This window comes from Diabrotica undecimpunctata, chromosome 4 (assembly GCF_040954645.1).
Source record: "Diabrotica undecimpunctata isolate CICGRU chromosome 4, icDiaUnde3, whole genome shotgun sequence".
NCBI classification, from domain to species: domain Eukaryota; kingdom Metazoa; phylum Arthropoda; class Insecta; order Coleoptera; family Chrysomelidae; genus Diabrotica; species Diabrotica undecimpunctata.
Window position 1 is genome coordinate 66,607,915 of NC_092806.1, and position 15,070 is coordinate 66,622,984.

Consider the following 15,070-nt stretch of genomic DNA (forward strand, 5'->3'; position numbering starts at 1 on the left):
CCAAAAAGAGACGTCAGACGGCTTATAAAATAAAAAGAATTTAGTGCAAGAACTTACAATGTAATAATACATAGCACGGAAAGAAAAGAAACATACCGGTATAACTTATTGAGCGAAAAAGTCCTTTATTGTTTTTTGAACAAAAGTCCGAGTACGTTTGTTTGCAGCCATGTCTTTTAAGTCATTTCAGAAATATGAGTTGCGACGGTGGACCTTCGGGTTGGTACTCTAACCAGTTCATTGCAGTTACCAAAGCATCCTAGGCAGCATATGAATTACAAGCAGCTCATTGATCAATAATTTCTTTGTCATCACTGTCTCCCGAGTCATTGGCTTTGGTTATAATGTCCTCAAGTACTTTAAAGAAAATCATTTTCAAACCATGAAAATTTGCATTAAGTTTATCGCATTGTTCAAATCCAGACAACTTTTGAAATACAGCCACAGCTTCATCTTCGGTAACAGTTTTATCTTCCTCCGTACTTTCAGTGCTGCTCTCTTCTTGTCCTTCGTTTGCAGTTGCAGGGATCGGCCACAATTTTTTGCGCGGGATATTGAAGTTGTTTTCAGTAGAAGTCTCCCATTCATCAGCTGTCATAAAAATTGACTCCATCAGATTGAGATTTTTCGCAAATTGCACTACACTTTCTTCATCCCTCTCAGCCAGCAAGGTCTGTGGTTTCTGTATATTTTTTTCACTTTTTCTGTTATAACAGCCTGTTCCATCGGTTGCAGTATAGAATTCAGATTTGATGGGAGGAACAGTACTTAAATCTCATCATAAACGTTGTTAAAAACTTCAAGGGTCAGCTGAGTTGAATGATAATTATCAATAATAAAAAGAACCTTGCCTTCCTTTTGGTGTTTTGTATGTGTTTTTTTTTAACATTTGCAATGAACATTGTCCTTATACCATTTGGTAAAAATGTTTGTATTCAATCACGAGCTTTTTTGACTCTCGTAAATTACAGACAGCTCTTTAATATTTTTTAAAAGTCGCCGGTTTTTAGTTTATTTAATTACACTGCATTTGTACAGACCAGCACTTTAACTCTTTCTTTAGCAACCTTGAAGCAAGATGCAGCCTCTACGAGAAGCTTGTGACTTGAGGGAGAAAGAACGGTATTTTAGACTAGTTTAATTAGCATTATGAGTATCGTGTCTTCAATAGCTATTTAATAAATTTTTCCTTAAAGGTGAGCGCAGCAGCACTATTTCTTCTTCAAAATCCAATTCTCTAATGCCATGCCTGCGACCCTTCCTCTGAGTCGAGTTTTGACGCGAACTTCTCTAAACTGTCGTCTTTTTTGCCTTAATATCACTAATTGTTGAAGTCCCCACGCCATATAACAAGAGATGCAGCACTTTCCCCTAAAGTCTTTGAATAATTTCTACCTTATCTGTGTACTCTACAATGTGTGCCAAAGACAGGCGAGCACTGACGTGTGCCTAGGTTGGTGAATTCTCAGGTCATTGAGTCACTACCACTTCAGTATTTTTCCGCACGTAGACGACAGCTCTTCAAGCCGAGTGCCGTGCAAGCTGAAAAACTGAAAAAGCACAAAAATTAATAGGTGTTTAAATTAATGAATTAGTGAAACCACAATTTAAAAAAGACTATGTCAGTAACATTCAGATAAATGATATAAAGAAGAGTGATCGAAACAGACGACAAATGAGCTCTAATGAGCTCTAGAGCAATGAGACAATGATCAAGAAGCATAAACTGAGATAATTCTAAACGATGCAGACTATTACTAGTTACAGCTGATTATGTAGCGATCATTATTAATCCGTTAGAAATTTCAGTTTTTTATTGTGAAAATAATAAATGTGTATCTACCGTATGTTATATTAGCACTTGATTAAAAATTTATCTATCTATCTGCAGAAAAATAGTATTCAAGTAGAATAAACAATGAAAAGGTAAATGACGAAAAAGTTTAGTTAAGATGCATTACTTTCTTTATTTGAGTTTTTCTTCGATCAACCACTACGTGATATCACTATATAATATAATGTATAATAAAACCTATCATAGTCTCACCGAAGCACAAAACAAATTTTGTTAAATATCCTTTAACTATAACTTTAACTGTAGGAAACACCTCTGGTCTATTTCAATTAAACATTTCTCGCTATGAATATATTTACGACAATGTCAAGAAGAAGGGAAATAACTAAAATGCTCCAATATTTTACAGCAGCTCAAGATAATTACAACAATATAGCATTAAATAAATAACTATGGTCAACGGGTCTCGTAATGGATTGCCTTCGAGCAAAACGCTGATTTATATTATTATTGTTTCAGTGATAAACTGACTACAGACATTAATTACATCACAAACTACCTTTTTACGGCTCTATCAATAAGATGCCAAGGTAGTTATTGACATTCCATATTGTCTTTTGAAATATAGGAAATGGATGAACTATTAAAAAATCAATCAAATCAACTTTCTATCTGATAAAAACCGATCGTTGAATGACTGCGGCGATTCATTAGATCTAGTTGTTTTTGCATCAACTTTATTTATAGTTTTATCTGTTGCTGTTTTACTAATAAACACAACAAGGATATGAGAATATTCACTGACACATTACACTATCAAAATAAAAAAAATAAGTCAAATCACAGAATACACCACTGTATTTTAATTTTTTAAATATTTTTAATGTACTGTTTCCATTTTTTGTAATGTTTAATATTTAAAATTTTACTTTTGACTTGCTGTAAACCTTGTTGTAACTTATCTATCTAGTAGAACTATGGTGGGACGTCGGCCAGTACAAAAACCAAGAAAGAAGCGGATAGACGTGAAAACCGATGCTAAAGAGATATTGAGGGTGGATAACTGGAAGAGAGCAGCACAACTAGTTGGTCAAACCTGCACTGGGGCTTTTAGGTAAAAAGTACCTCAAGGGTGCCAATTACATTCGTAATCGACTTCTTAATCTTGTCCGGGCGTCAGATCCCGCTTGTCAAACTATGAAATACTGCCTTAAGAATTAAAAACACGAATCTTTAAAAAATAAAGACAAAAATCGAATATGGAACACCTATTCTGCATTATTTATGCCACTGATGTTTTGACATTTCCTATAAAACGTTTTTACATTTCATTGAAAGTAATGAGTTATTTTAGATAAATGTCCGTTCATAATTTACACTTCTGTTCAGCATTTGGAAAACTACTAACAAAATGAAATAATCGAGCAAATATATAAGCGTTCTGAAGATTATTAAATTAGGCAAAGAAATATATACCAATTGCCAAAATTTCTGATCTAAGGACTCACAACTATGAAATAGATACAAATATAGTAATACATTTCTAATCGAGCGGAACAGTTTTTTGAGAAAAAAAAAATACTGTACTTGTGACGTTAGAGATAACTTGGAAGTCGCGATAAGACTTGTGTCAACAAGCAATTTCAAGCATTTGCTAATATACTTATATGTAATACATACTTTCTGTAACGATAAAATGAAGTTTTATCCTTTTAAAGAAATATGTTTTATTTAACACATACCGATCATGATAGGTGAGTATGCCCTTATGTAACGCCTTTTTTGTAAAAACAATACATATGTCCACCTCTTATGTCAACGATTCGTTTTGAACTTAAAATATGAACTATGCAAAGCAAGTAATCGTTGAATATTCACAGTGCATATTGAATCCCAATCGACAACGTCAACGATATATATGCATATAATACGGTTTTGTCATTTGATTGTACATATTTGCCACGAAGGACGGCTTTTGAAAATCAATTAGCCCGTATTTATTGCAAATGAATCCTCCTTCAGAAGAATATATCAAAATGCTGATGACTTGTGATTGTTATAAAGACGATTTTTATGGCTAGCTATTTATGAAAATCATCACGGGCACGTTTTGTGTCAGTGCGAAATTATTTTTGGCTTTAAATATATGAAAAAATGTGTGAATTTCAGATAACACTGTAATAAAGTAATAAAGCAAGGGACTATACAGAAAGGTCTCACTCTGCAAAAAAAATAAAATTAAATTGTAAATTCCATAACCGAATTCAGAATTCAGAAAACAGTATCCAAGCAGTAAAAATGACTAGAATGAAATGTATATAGTTTGATTTACCAAAGGTTTGTGTTGCAGTTTCGCAAGTGTATATAAACATTGTTAAAATTTTAACAGATTTTTTGCTAGTTTTGGCTCCCTCCGTATAGTCAGCCAAGATTTCGCTTACAAAAATCCAGACACTATCGAACAATTAAACGATTTTTATTACAATGTTGCAAACAATAGAATATTGATTTATACAATGTTGTAAACAACGAACCACAGATAAATGAGTGTCTTTCCTTAAAATTGTAGATCGCTTGGCTAATTAATGCCCACAAGTAACTTCAACTTGTAAAAAACAATTCGTTAACCAACCGCCTTTGTCAGTGAGACTAGTTCCAAACTACACAGACGTGTGTTGAAATTATGGAGTAGCGCTCGCTACCTCGCCATAGTTGTTTGTAGTTATTGTGTCAAAGAAGACATCTTTTTCACAATTCCATTATGATAAAGTACAAACTAAATATCTGTTGCCAAAATTACATTGCTGCTATATCGAGTACCGTTTACTGGTATCTACATTTTGATACGAATTTATATTGTGCTGAACTACCTATTTCATATTGTGTCGTGATTTGAACTTTTACAAGAACATTTTACGTTTATATAAACATTCATTTTAGCGTGTTTACTGTATAGTATAATTATATATTTTGTTACATTAATTGATATTTGTACAGGTTTCCTGAATGAAACAATTTGGAGAAATAAAAATATCGGAAAAGAAATGAAAGGCAGAATTTAAAAAACAGTCATCAGACCAATAATTACATACACAGCAGAAATATGATAGGACAAAAAGGATGTTTGAAAAAATTGATGGTAAAACACTGTGGGACAGAGCTAAAAGTACAGATATACGAGGTAGATGCAAGGTAGAGAGCATCAAGGACTGGGTAAGAAACACAAGAGTAGAATGGAACGACCATATAGCCGAATGACAACAAATAAAGTAATAAAGACGGCAAGAGACTTATCCCCGATAGGAAGACGATCAGTAGGCAGACCACGAAAACGATGGAACGACAACGTAAAACATACTAACTACATAAAAAGAAGAAGAAAAAGTCATATCAACTCGTTCTATCCATTTGTCATCTATTCTAACGCTATCCACTCTCCTTTATGATATAATCTAGTCCACCTGTTTTTTTTTTCCTTATTTTTGTAGTGCTTGAGCTTTTCCGTTTTTTTTTTAATTTTAGTAACTATTAATTTTACTGTTTCCTACGGTTATGATGGTTATCCACCAAATTCTTCATTTAATAAACTTTCAACGTATGGTTTCTATTAATCCGTAGTCCAATGCACGAAAAAGATCCAGTGGATATTCTCAGGGCGTATCCTAATATATAAAGACAACAAAAGGAACAAAATAATTACAGATTCGGTATCATGGAATTACAAATGCAAAGAGGAAACTTTTGTTGATCACAGATGATTAGATGTCATAAAATAACATGATGAACCAACGTGAATTCACATAGCCCAAGATAAAGAACTATGGTGAAGAGGCGAGGTCTATGTCAAAACAGATATATTCTTGGCCAATTTGATAGACATATTAGTATTATATATTCTGTATATACACTACGAAGCCTACCTTATTACAGAATATATATATATATATATATATATATATATATATATATATATATATATATATATATATCTTCTTTTCCTTCTTAGTCGTTATCGTTATTCTACGTCTTTCTATCTTATGCCATTCTGGCATATTCTGACAATGGAGCGCCAATAGTAGTAAAAATATGTTCCGTGTATCGTGCAGGAGATTTACCTCGACTTTTTTTTACCTTCTACCTTTCCCTGAATGGTCAGTTTTTCCAGACCATTTCTTCGAAGCAAGTGTCCAAAATAGCTTATTATTTGTTCTGATATTTGTGTTCTTAGTCTTTTCTTTATGTTTAGCTGGTTAAAAATAGATTCATTTGTTCTTCGGGTCACCCATGGCATTCTCAGCATTCGTCGCTAGCAGTGTACCTCAAATACATCTATAATCTTTTTATCTTTCTTCATAAGGGTCCAGCATTTCGATGCATAAGTGAAAACTGGAAGAACTAGACTTCTTACTAGTCTCACTTTTGTTCGATAGTTATTTCATGAATTTTCCAAATTTTTGTTAATTTTGCCATAGCGCTTCTTGCGATTGCTGACCGGCGCTTTTTTTCTTCTGTACAGCTTCCCTTATTAGTTATTAAAGAGCCCAGAGATACAAATTTATCTACAACATTGATATTCACACACTCTTTGACAAATTTGATGTATTATATTCACTCGAACGTCATCTAGCACCCAAATCATTTCAATAGGTATGTTATCTGGACCAGCAAATTTATGACTTTTTTGCCTAATAATTGCTGCTTCAACTTCACTTTTGAATACGTCAGGTTCCGTCGCAAAACTGACATCTTCTCGTTATGATTTAGCGTCTATGCTCTCCTCCATCATCAATTGTCCACAATATTCTTTCGACCAATGTAACATATCTTTTTAGAAGTCAGTAGAGCTCCGTTATCATCTTTGATAGCAAAGTAGTTTGGTGTAAAGGAACGTGTTATCTGCTTTATTTTTTTATGTCTCTGGTCTTAATATTTCCATGCAGATTTTGTTCAAGTGTGTGTTCTTATCCCTTTTGCAGAGTCGTTTTAGTTGACCGTTCAGTGCTTTATGGGCTTCTTTATCATTTTCATTGTTCAGTACTGTGGCTTTTAAGCACTTTCTCCTAAATCATATATATATATATATATATATATATATATATATATATATATATATATATATATATATATATATACTGTATTATATACTACGAAGATTTTCTGGCATATAATGCCTAAATATTGACAGTATTATTGTCCTAATATCGGCAATAACCGTTATGTTCTTTGGAATACGTATCAACTTCCATATATAAATAAATATTATATTCCATATATAAAATTACGTATACTTACATATTATACATACTAAGGTTCCTAATTGTATATAGTATGTAAAGTTATAAATAGGAAGAGCAAAAGAATTCCCATCCGATCCAAACTAGGTAGGATGAAAACTGTCAGAACAATTCAATATAACGTAATATTACAACTTCAATTATTGTTATTAAACTATTATGTTTGAACAAAACGAAAAATAAGATTAGTACAACAGCTTTTGTATTTTTCTAGATTGTTAGCGTTCATTTTAAAAAGTAAAATTGAATTTTTTGTGATATTTGGCAACCAATATACTTAATCAAACCATATGTTTTCAATCCACATAGAATTAAAGATGTACTTAATCTTAACCTAAGTTTTCCTTCTAAAATAAAGTCACACACGTCATACATCTACTATGACTATAAACGTGTGAGATTGTATAAAGTTAAGTGAATCCATTCTGAAAGCACCGACACCGAATGTATTAGTTAGACTAATCGTGACGAAGATGGGAGTATGGATATGTTAATAAGGATATAAACGTTAAGAAAAAGTGTTGTGGCGTCTCCTGCGAGCGAATGTGAAGGATCGGGGGGTTATCCTTGAAAAGTGTGGGCTGTGTGCGATAAAGGGGGCCCGGGGCACTTTCGGGGACTCACTGCTGAACGACGGCGGGCTTTATTAACCGCCGTGTCAAGTCAAGGTGTCGCTCGCATACATAATTTATCACAAGAGGTGGTACAGACTAATTATTAATGGATGGTGTTAGTTCATGTTTGGTTGGTGTTTAAATGCTTTGAGAAAATGTCGCTTTTCGTTTGAACAATTTCTTAGGACTAATACTTGTATTCCACCAAAAATATTGTTAAATGGATTTTATAGAATATGCACGACTTAAAAATTTGAAATAATTTAAATGTTTAAATTTTCGTTAAATCCCGATAATAGAATCAATAATCTACAAAATTCCACATAGACTAGCTTCAGTAAAATATTAAATAATTGCCGCATTTAAACCTTGTTAGATAAATATAATTAGCAGAATAATAAGTAGTATCAAATGAAAATTTTTTGCTCTAGAACTAAAAGCCCCAATATGCCTTACTCGTCATTTATATCATGCGATTCTTCCTTCTTATGTTTTGTTAATATGTTCTCCTCACTTCTGTTTTTTTTTTAATACCAGTTAATGATCTGGCCTCTTCTGCCTTGCATGCAGGTCTTAGGCTTTCGCTTCTTTCCGTGTATGGGACTGTCTTTCCAGGTATTTCACGAAATATGTCTTTATGTCTGGTGTTTCCAATATTATTTTGGTTTTTGATGTTTTTGACCTAGCTTCTGCATGAAATATCTTGATAAGTCTTATACCTTGATTTGGTATAGAACGTGCTTGATTTGATCTTATTACTTATATTTTTGTTTCACCACATTGTATCGTTTAGTTTTTTTTTTGTTTACAGTAGAATGCTGTAAGCGTCACGAAACGAGTGCCACAAGATGGCGCCGTCACGGGTAGCGTCATAGAATAGCGGTTCTTGGCATCGATTCACTACTCTCGACCAATTCGTTTCTAGTCATCATATATTTACTCCAAACAGCTTTAAACTAAAAACTGAAAGGAAATAACTAACAAAATGAAGAGATTAAATAAGAAGTAAAAATTAATAAAATATCTTTCACTAAAAGGTTCGATTCGTATTGACTGTCAAAATTTAACAAAAGTCATAAATGTCATCCGATTAATAACAACATTGAAACATCTGTTTAAATTTTTATAATAATTCTCTTTTTAAAATAATTTTATATAAATACAATTATTATTTTTAAACACATTATTTAGTTTATATACTAATTAAATTTAATATCAACTAAAATTTATTTATATTTTGTTATTAATATTTGGTCTTAATTTGACAGGTTTGTCACAAGTAAATAACGTATGCTTTGTTAATAGGTTAACAGATGGCGCTAGGAGCAAACATCATAAGTTATTGAATTTGTTTAAAATATAAAAAATAAATAAATAATAAAATTACTTTATTTAATTTTAAATATATTATTTAAATTTTAAAACTGTACCGCTACTGTGCCACTTTTTTATTCTACTTTCGCATGATACGTCGCTGAACTTTCTTAATAAGTTAATAGGTTTTTAAAAACCTATTAGTTCTATATTGTAACATTTGGATTTCATTTATTGCTTTATAATTACGAATACACGAACTCATTGTGCATGATCATTGGGTGGATTGAGTAGCTCAAAGATCACGTTACCGATCCTTAACCCAGATAAATGAGGAAGAAGCTTGTAACTGGTTAGCACTCTATTCAAGAAAAAAAAAGAGAAAGAGGTGAGAAAACGCTCACCGGACCAGAAATCTGTCTCGGAAAAAAGAACGTCGTATTAAAATTCTTTACATGTAAAATTTAAGATAATGGATGAAAAATAAAATTAAACTTACTGAGAAAAAGAAATTCAGATAAAGTAATTGATACAGTAAGCAACGAGACGTTTGTAGCACTTTAACTCCAAAATTATACATGACAAAGTATTTATCTATAAGAAAATAGTAATTTAGTAATCGTGTACAACTGAGAGGGCAAAGTATTTGAAGTAAATTTTATGGGCTAAAAACTATTATGTTTGAGTTACTGGTTATTGTATAATATTTGGTGGAAAAGTCTTAGTTCCTATTAAATTTATAGTAAAATCTCTCGAGATTACCACGTGTGCGGATCAAAGATTTTGGATGTGATGTTAACAAGTCAAATATGAATTATTAGCAGGCAGGGTGAGGTTGTAAACACTGCATCACTTTTGTTGTTTACTTCCTGGATCCAAACACTATTCGTGATTTATAATTAATTTTCATTACAAGATCGTGTTCTTGGAGAGTTCTTCCCATTCCGGGCCAATAACACTAGATAAGGATGTATAATGTAGTCGATAAAAATATGTATACATTTATTAAGCAATACTTTTTGTTATTGCTAAAGCACTTACAGTACACTGTTTTAGAAATGAAATTGATACCAAAAAAAAGTAATGCTAAATAAAACTTGTATCGGAATTCTGAAATATTTTCTCTCATGTTTACAAAATATTCCTATAGGGATATAGTTATGTAGACGAGCCGGTATAAAAGACACAAATGTACTAGAAAATGTTTAAATTTATAGACATGTTCGTACAATTAATTAATATTTTTAGAGGCGAGAATTTTTAGCTTCTCATCAAATCTATTTTTAAATAATTCTTGGGAACTTTCTTCATCTATTCTTTTGATGTTGTATCTTCGTTCGTTTAATTGTCCTTTCTTGTTTGTGGTTATATTATATGTTTCTCTCTGTTGTCTTCGGATTGAGAAAGACTTGTTTACACGAGTAGAGTTGTGAGGAGAGTAGAGTAGCGAGTAGAGTCGACTCTACTCGCTACTCTACCAAAAATGGCTTGACACTGTTCACACGAGGAGAGTTACAAGTATAGTACTTATGCTAGTATACCGTGGAGTAGGTGTTTGTTTAGTACAAAATGAATTCAAGAAAAAGAAAATTGATTCAAAATTGTTTAGCTACTGTTGCAAATGCATTTGTAACTGAGGTCGCTTTGTAACAAAGAAAAGAGTGGATGAGAGATTGGCTTAAAAGAAGGAATACACGGGGCCTCAGCTCTTTTATCTTGATAAGAATACATTTTTTATTTCTTATTGTATTTTTTATTAACAAGTAATAAAAACCTGTAACTTGCCCGTGAGCCTTCAGTTTTCTTGTTTCTTTTTGCACCTTTCATGATTGCTTCCATAGGAGTGAACCATTTCACGTTCGGAACGTATACATCGACTGAACCTGAACCCCATTTTTTTGATTTTTGTATTTTTAAACACTCTTGATTATAAGTGCACCTTATGTTCTTAATTTTTTGCTTGAGCTCGTTTACTCCAAAGCCCCCTTTTGCCATTCTTTCGACGATTTCATCCTTCGCAGCTTGCCTCATACTTTTATTTCTGTAGTGTACACTACCTAAATTTCATAAACACTGGTATTCGCCATACATCTCTACAAGTTTTAAAGTGAAAGTGAAATGAAGTTCATCTTCGGTGAACTTCATTTTCACTATTTACACAAAACACAACTCCAGACGGAATGACAGCGTCCCTATGCACTCTCCTACCTACTCTTCCAGAATTGACCGCGTTCCATGGGTAGAGTGCGCAGGCGAGTGGATATTTTGGCGGTGGTGGTGGTAGTAGAGTTACTTTGCCACATGTTGCTAGTCACTCTACTCTACCACGTACTATGCACTCTACTGCGCTGAGCGTTTTTACGGGTAGAGTTACTCTACTCTACCAAGTACTTGCATCATTACTCTACCCGTGTAAACGGGTCTGAAGTGTATTTTTGAACATAATAAATAGTGATCACTACCGCGTCTCGCGCTTCTCTGACCTCTTACATCTTGTATTCTCAATCGGGTTTTCTGTTTCGTTATAATGTAATCGATTATTGATTTTATGATCCTTGTTTCTTGAATCTATGTTTAGCTATTGTGGGAAGTAACGATTTTAGATTGTGAGTTGATTCTGGTTGCATAAATCTATGAAATTCGACCATAAAAGGGAATAGCAACTTTTGAAATACCTCTTATTCTCCAGAAACAAATTTCTCTAATTCACTTACTAGAGGGTGGCGTATTAGAAGACACGGATACCCTGTCTATTCAATTTAAAGGTATGTTATTCGGTCACACTATAACATGCTTCGTCCTACTGAGTCATAAGAAAGATTTATAGAAAAAATCTCTAAGACGGGTAGGTAGGCATTGTCACCCATATTTCCCACACATTTACCAAAATCTGATAGGTTTCCAATAGGGCAAAGCCTTACTGTTGTAAAACAAGTTATTAATATAAGTTGATTTTTCGTTTTCAGAAATATTGGATGGAATCTTATGTGACAGAGTGTACTTCTTGCCTACAAAATATTTGTCTCATAAGTGCCTTATAAGGGCGTTAGGTTATAACCACTGACGCCGGCCTGTCTGCCCTTTTAGATAAAAATTGGTTCATGCAAAAAGAATTGCAGATGAGTGTGTGGTCTCAAGTTACTAGCCGAATGTGCGGTACGCTCTCTCTTCCTCTCCAAAATGCAGTGAAAAGTGCAGCAGTTTTCGCTATTTTCGCGAGCCATTTAAACACCAGTATAAATAATCAAGAATGTTGTAAAGCAAACTCTTTTATTCGTAATAGTTGTAGTGTAAATATTCTCTTGTTGTTAAATGTGTAGTATCGATCGATTATTCTTTATTTTTCTCTGTCTTCTTCAAGTGCCATCTCCGCGACGGAGGTCGGCAATTATCATAGCTAGTCTGACTTTTGACTTTTGCGACGGCTGCTCTGAAAAGTTCATTTGATGTACATACTCTCTCAGATTGCGCAGCAATGACATTCTACGCCTCCCTATGCTTCTCTTTCCTTGGATCTTTCCCTGCATAATCAGTTGGAACCCACGTGTAATATGTCCGAGATATTCCAATTTTCTTGTTTTAATTGTATTTAAAGTTTATATTTCTTTATTCATCTTTCTCAGAACCTCTTTGTTTGTGACTTATTCTGTTCACGATATTTTTAGAATTCTTCTTTACACCCACGGCTTGAAAGATTTCAGTTTTTTCATTGATGTCGCATTCAAGGTCCAAGATTCCATTCCATAAAACAAAGTCGAAAAAATATAGCACCTCGCCAACCTAACTCTTCCAATTTTAAATCCCTTGTACATAGCACTCTTTTCATTTTGTTGAAAATTGCTCTAGCCTTTTCTATTCTAATTTTGATTTCCTGAATGTAATCATTTGTGGAGTTAATCATTGTTCCCAGATATGCATATTTGTCCATTTGTTCGACGTTGGTTCCGTTTATTAAAAGATTCTAGTTATTTCTTTCGTCTTCTTGACGTTCACTGTTAGACCATACTCTTTTCCATACTCCGCTATTCTGGTCACGTCTCTAAAGATCTTCAATATTTTCGGCTAAGATCACAGTGTCGTCCGCATATCTAATGTTGTTAATGGGAACTCAATTTACCTTTATTCCAGCTTCCAGTTTCACCCTCAAGAGAGTTTTTCAGGATCTCTTCGGAGTAGGCATTAAAAAGAATTGGCGACAAACGCATCCCTGTCTCACTCCACGTCTAATTTCAACTTCTTCTGACAGCTGTTCGTTAACACGCAACTTTTGCTCGCTGTTTATAGTATAAATTTGATATGATCCTGAGGTCGTTGTAGTCAATCTTCTTTGATTTCAGGACATTCATTAATTGTTTATGTCGTAATTTATCGAATGCTTTATTATAGTCAATAAAACATGCGTATATATCTTGATTGACGTCCAGGCATCTTTGTATCAATATATTAAGTGAAAAAAGAGTTTCACGCATTCCTAGACCTTTGCGAAAACCAAATTTCGTATCATTAACCTCTATGTCCAGTTTGTGAGATATTCGGTTATGGATGACTTTTAGTAGTAACTTTAACACATGAGACACCAAGCTTATGGTGCGGTAGTCGCTGCATTCTCTTGCGTTCTTTTTTTTTTGGAAACAAATAAAAATCGACGTTAACCACTCGTTGAGTAATACGCTTGAACTATAAATTTGGTTCAAGAGTGTCACTAAAACATCAATGTGCTTCTCAACTAGAATTTTTAGGATTTCTATGGGAAGCACGTCAGATCCAGGGCTTTTCCCACTCTTCATTGTTTTTAATGCGTGTAATATTTCTTCTTTTGTAATATATAGACCTATTTCTTCTGACGTAAGTTCTATGTGTTCCAGATCTCCTCTTTCATCATCGAACAATTCGTCAATATCTTCTGCCCATCTTTGTACTTTCTAGTGCGTATGTGTTATAGTAGGCCCGTGTCTATCCAGAATTGCACAAGTGGGATTTTGTTTTCTTAGTTCTGCCAGTTCTTTAACTTTCTTGTGTAGGTTAAACAGATCAAATTTATTTTGAAGGTCTTCGATCTCTTTGCATTTTCTTCAAAGTATTTTTCTTTGGCCTGCTTTATTATCTTCCTGATCTCGTGGTTTATCTCTCTGTATTTATTGTTGCCTTTGTTTTTAAATTGTCTCCGTTGTTCCATCATATTGATTATCTCGTCATTAATCCATTCTTCTTTTCTCCTTGCGGAAGTCTTTAGTATTTCTTTACAGGGTTCCAGTAGACAATGTTTTAGTCGATCCCAGTACTCGTCAATATTATTGGTGTTTGTGTTCCATTTGCTGCAGTTCACATGTAGTTCATGTTGGAGGCATTCTTTTACTTTAGGTTCTTTAAGTTTTCTTGTGTCTATTGTAGGGATTCTATGATGTCTTTTAATATTTTTAAGGGTGAGTGTAATCTTGGCGATAAGTGGATTTTGATATGAGGCCACGTCTGATCCAGGATATGCTTTCACGGATTTAACAGCATTACGGTATGTTTCATTGATCATAATGTAGTATATCTGATTCCTATATATGATAAAACCATACACAATACGGAATCATCGCCATGAAGTCTGCTTACTTATATCGAAGGAATATCTTTAACAGTTCCATGGTCCTAAAATATTTGGTACTGTACCCGCTGAAGAAGGTAATTCAATAAGCGTTTTCCCACAATTGGTGGAGATTACGGTAAAGTTCCACATCTTACGTAAACTAGTATTAAATTAAGTGTAATTCGTTTATTTTGAAAATGTACTAGGATAATTTACGTATTAGATTTCTTATACTTGTCCCCGTTTTCTAATAATGTATTCTAAGCACAAAATTTCCTCTCATATGTTTCTTTAAGCTAGAAATTAGCTAAAAAAATAGCTAAACCAAAAGAGATAAAGCTCAAAAGAAAAGAAGATTGCAAGAATGAGGGAGAAAAAAAACGATGTCTAGGTACCTATCAATGAATGTAATCAGACTTCTAGAATATCAAAAAAAAATACGTTAAAGAGAACCTTGATCCATGGAATGATGTATCTC

The 15,070-nt window shown here is 33.3% G+C and overlaps 1 protein-coding gene across 2 annotated transcripts in view; it reads right to left on the reverse strand.

The window, feature by feature from the left end:
* The window catches only part of LOC140439618 (forkhead box protein O-like), a 627,931-nt gene that overhangs the window by 182,476 nt on the left and 430,385 nt on the right, over positions 1–15,070 (reverse strand). The window lies entirely within an intron of this gene.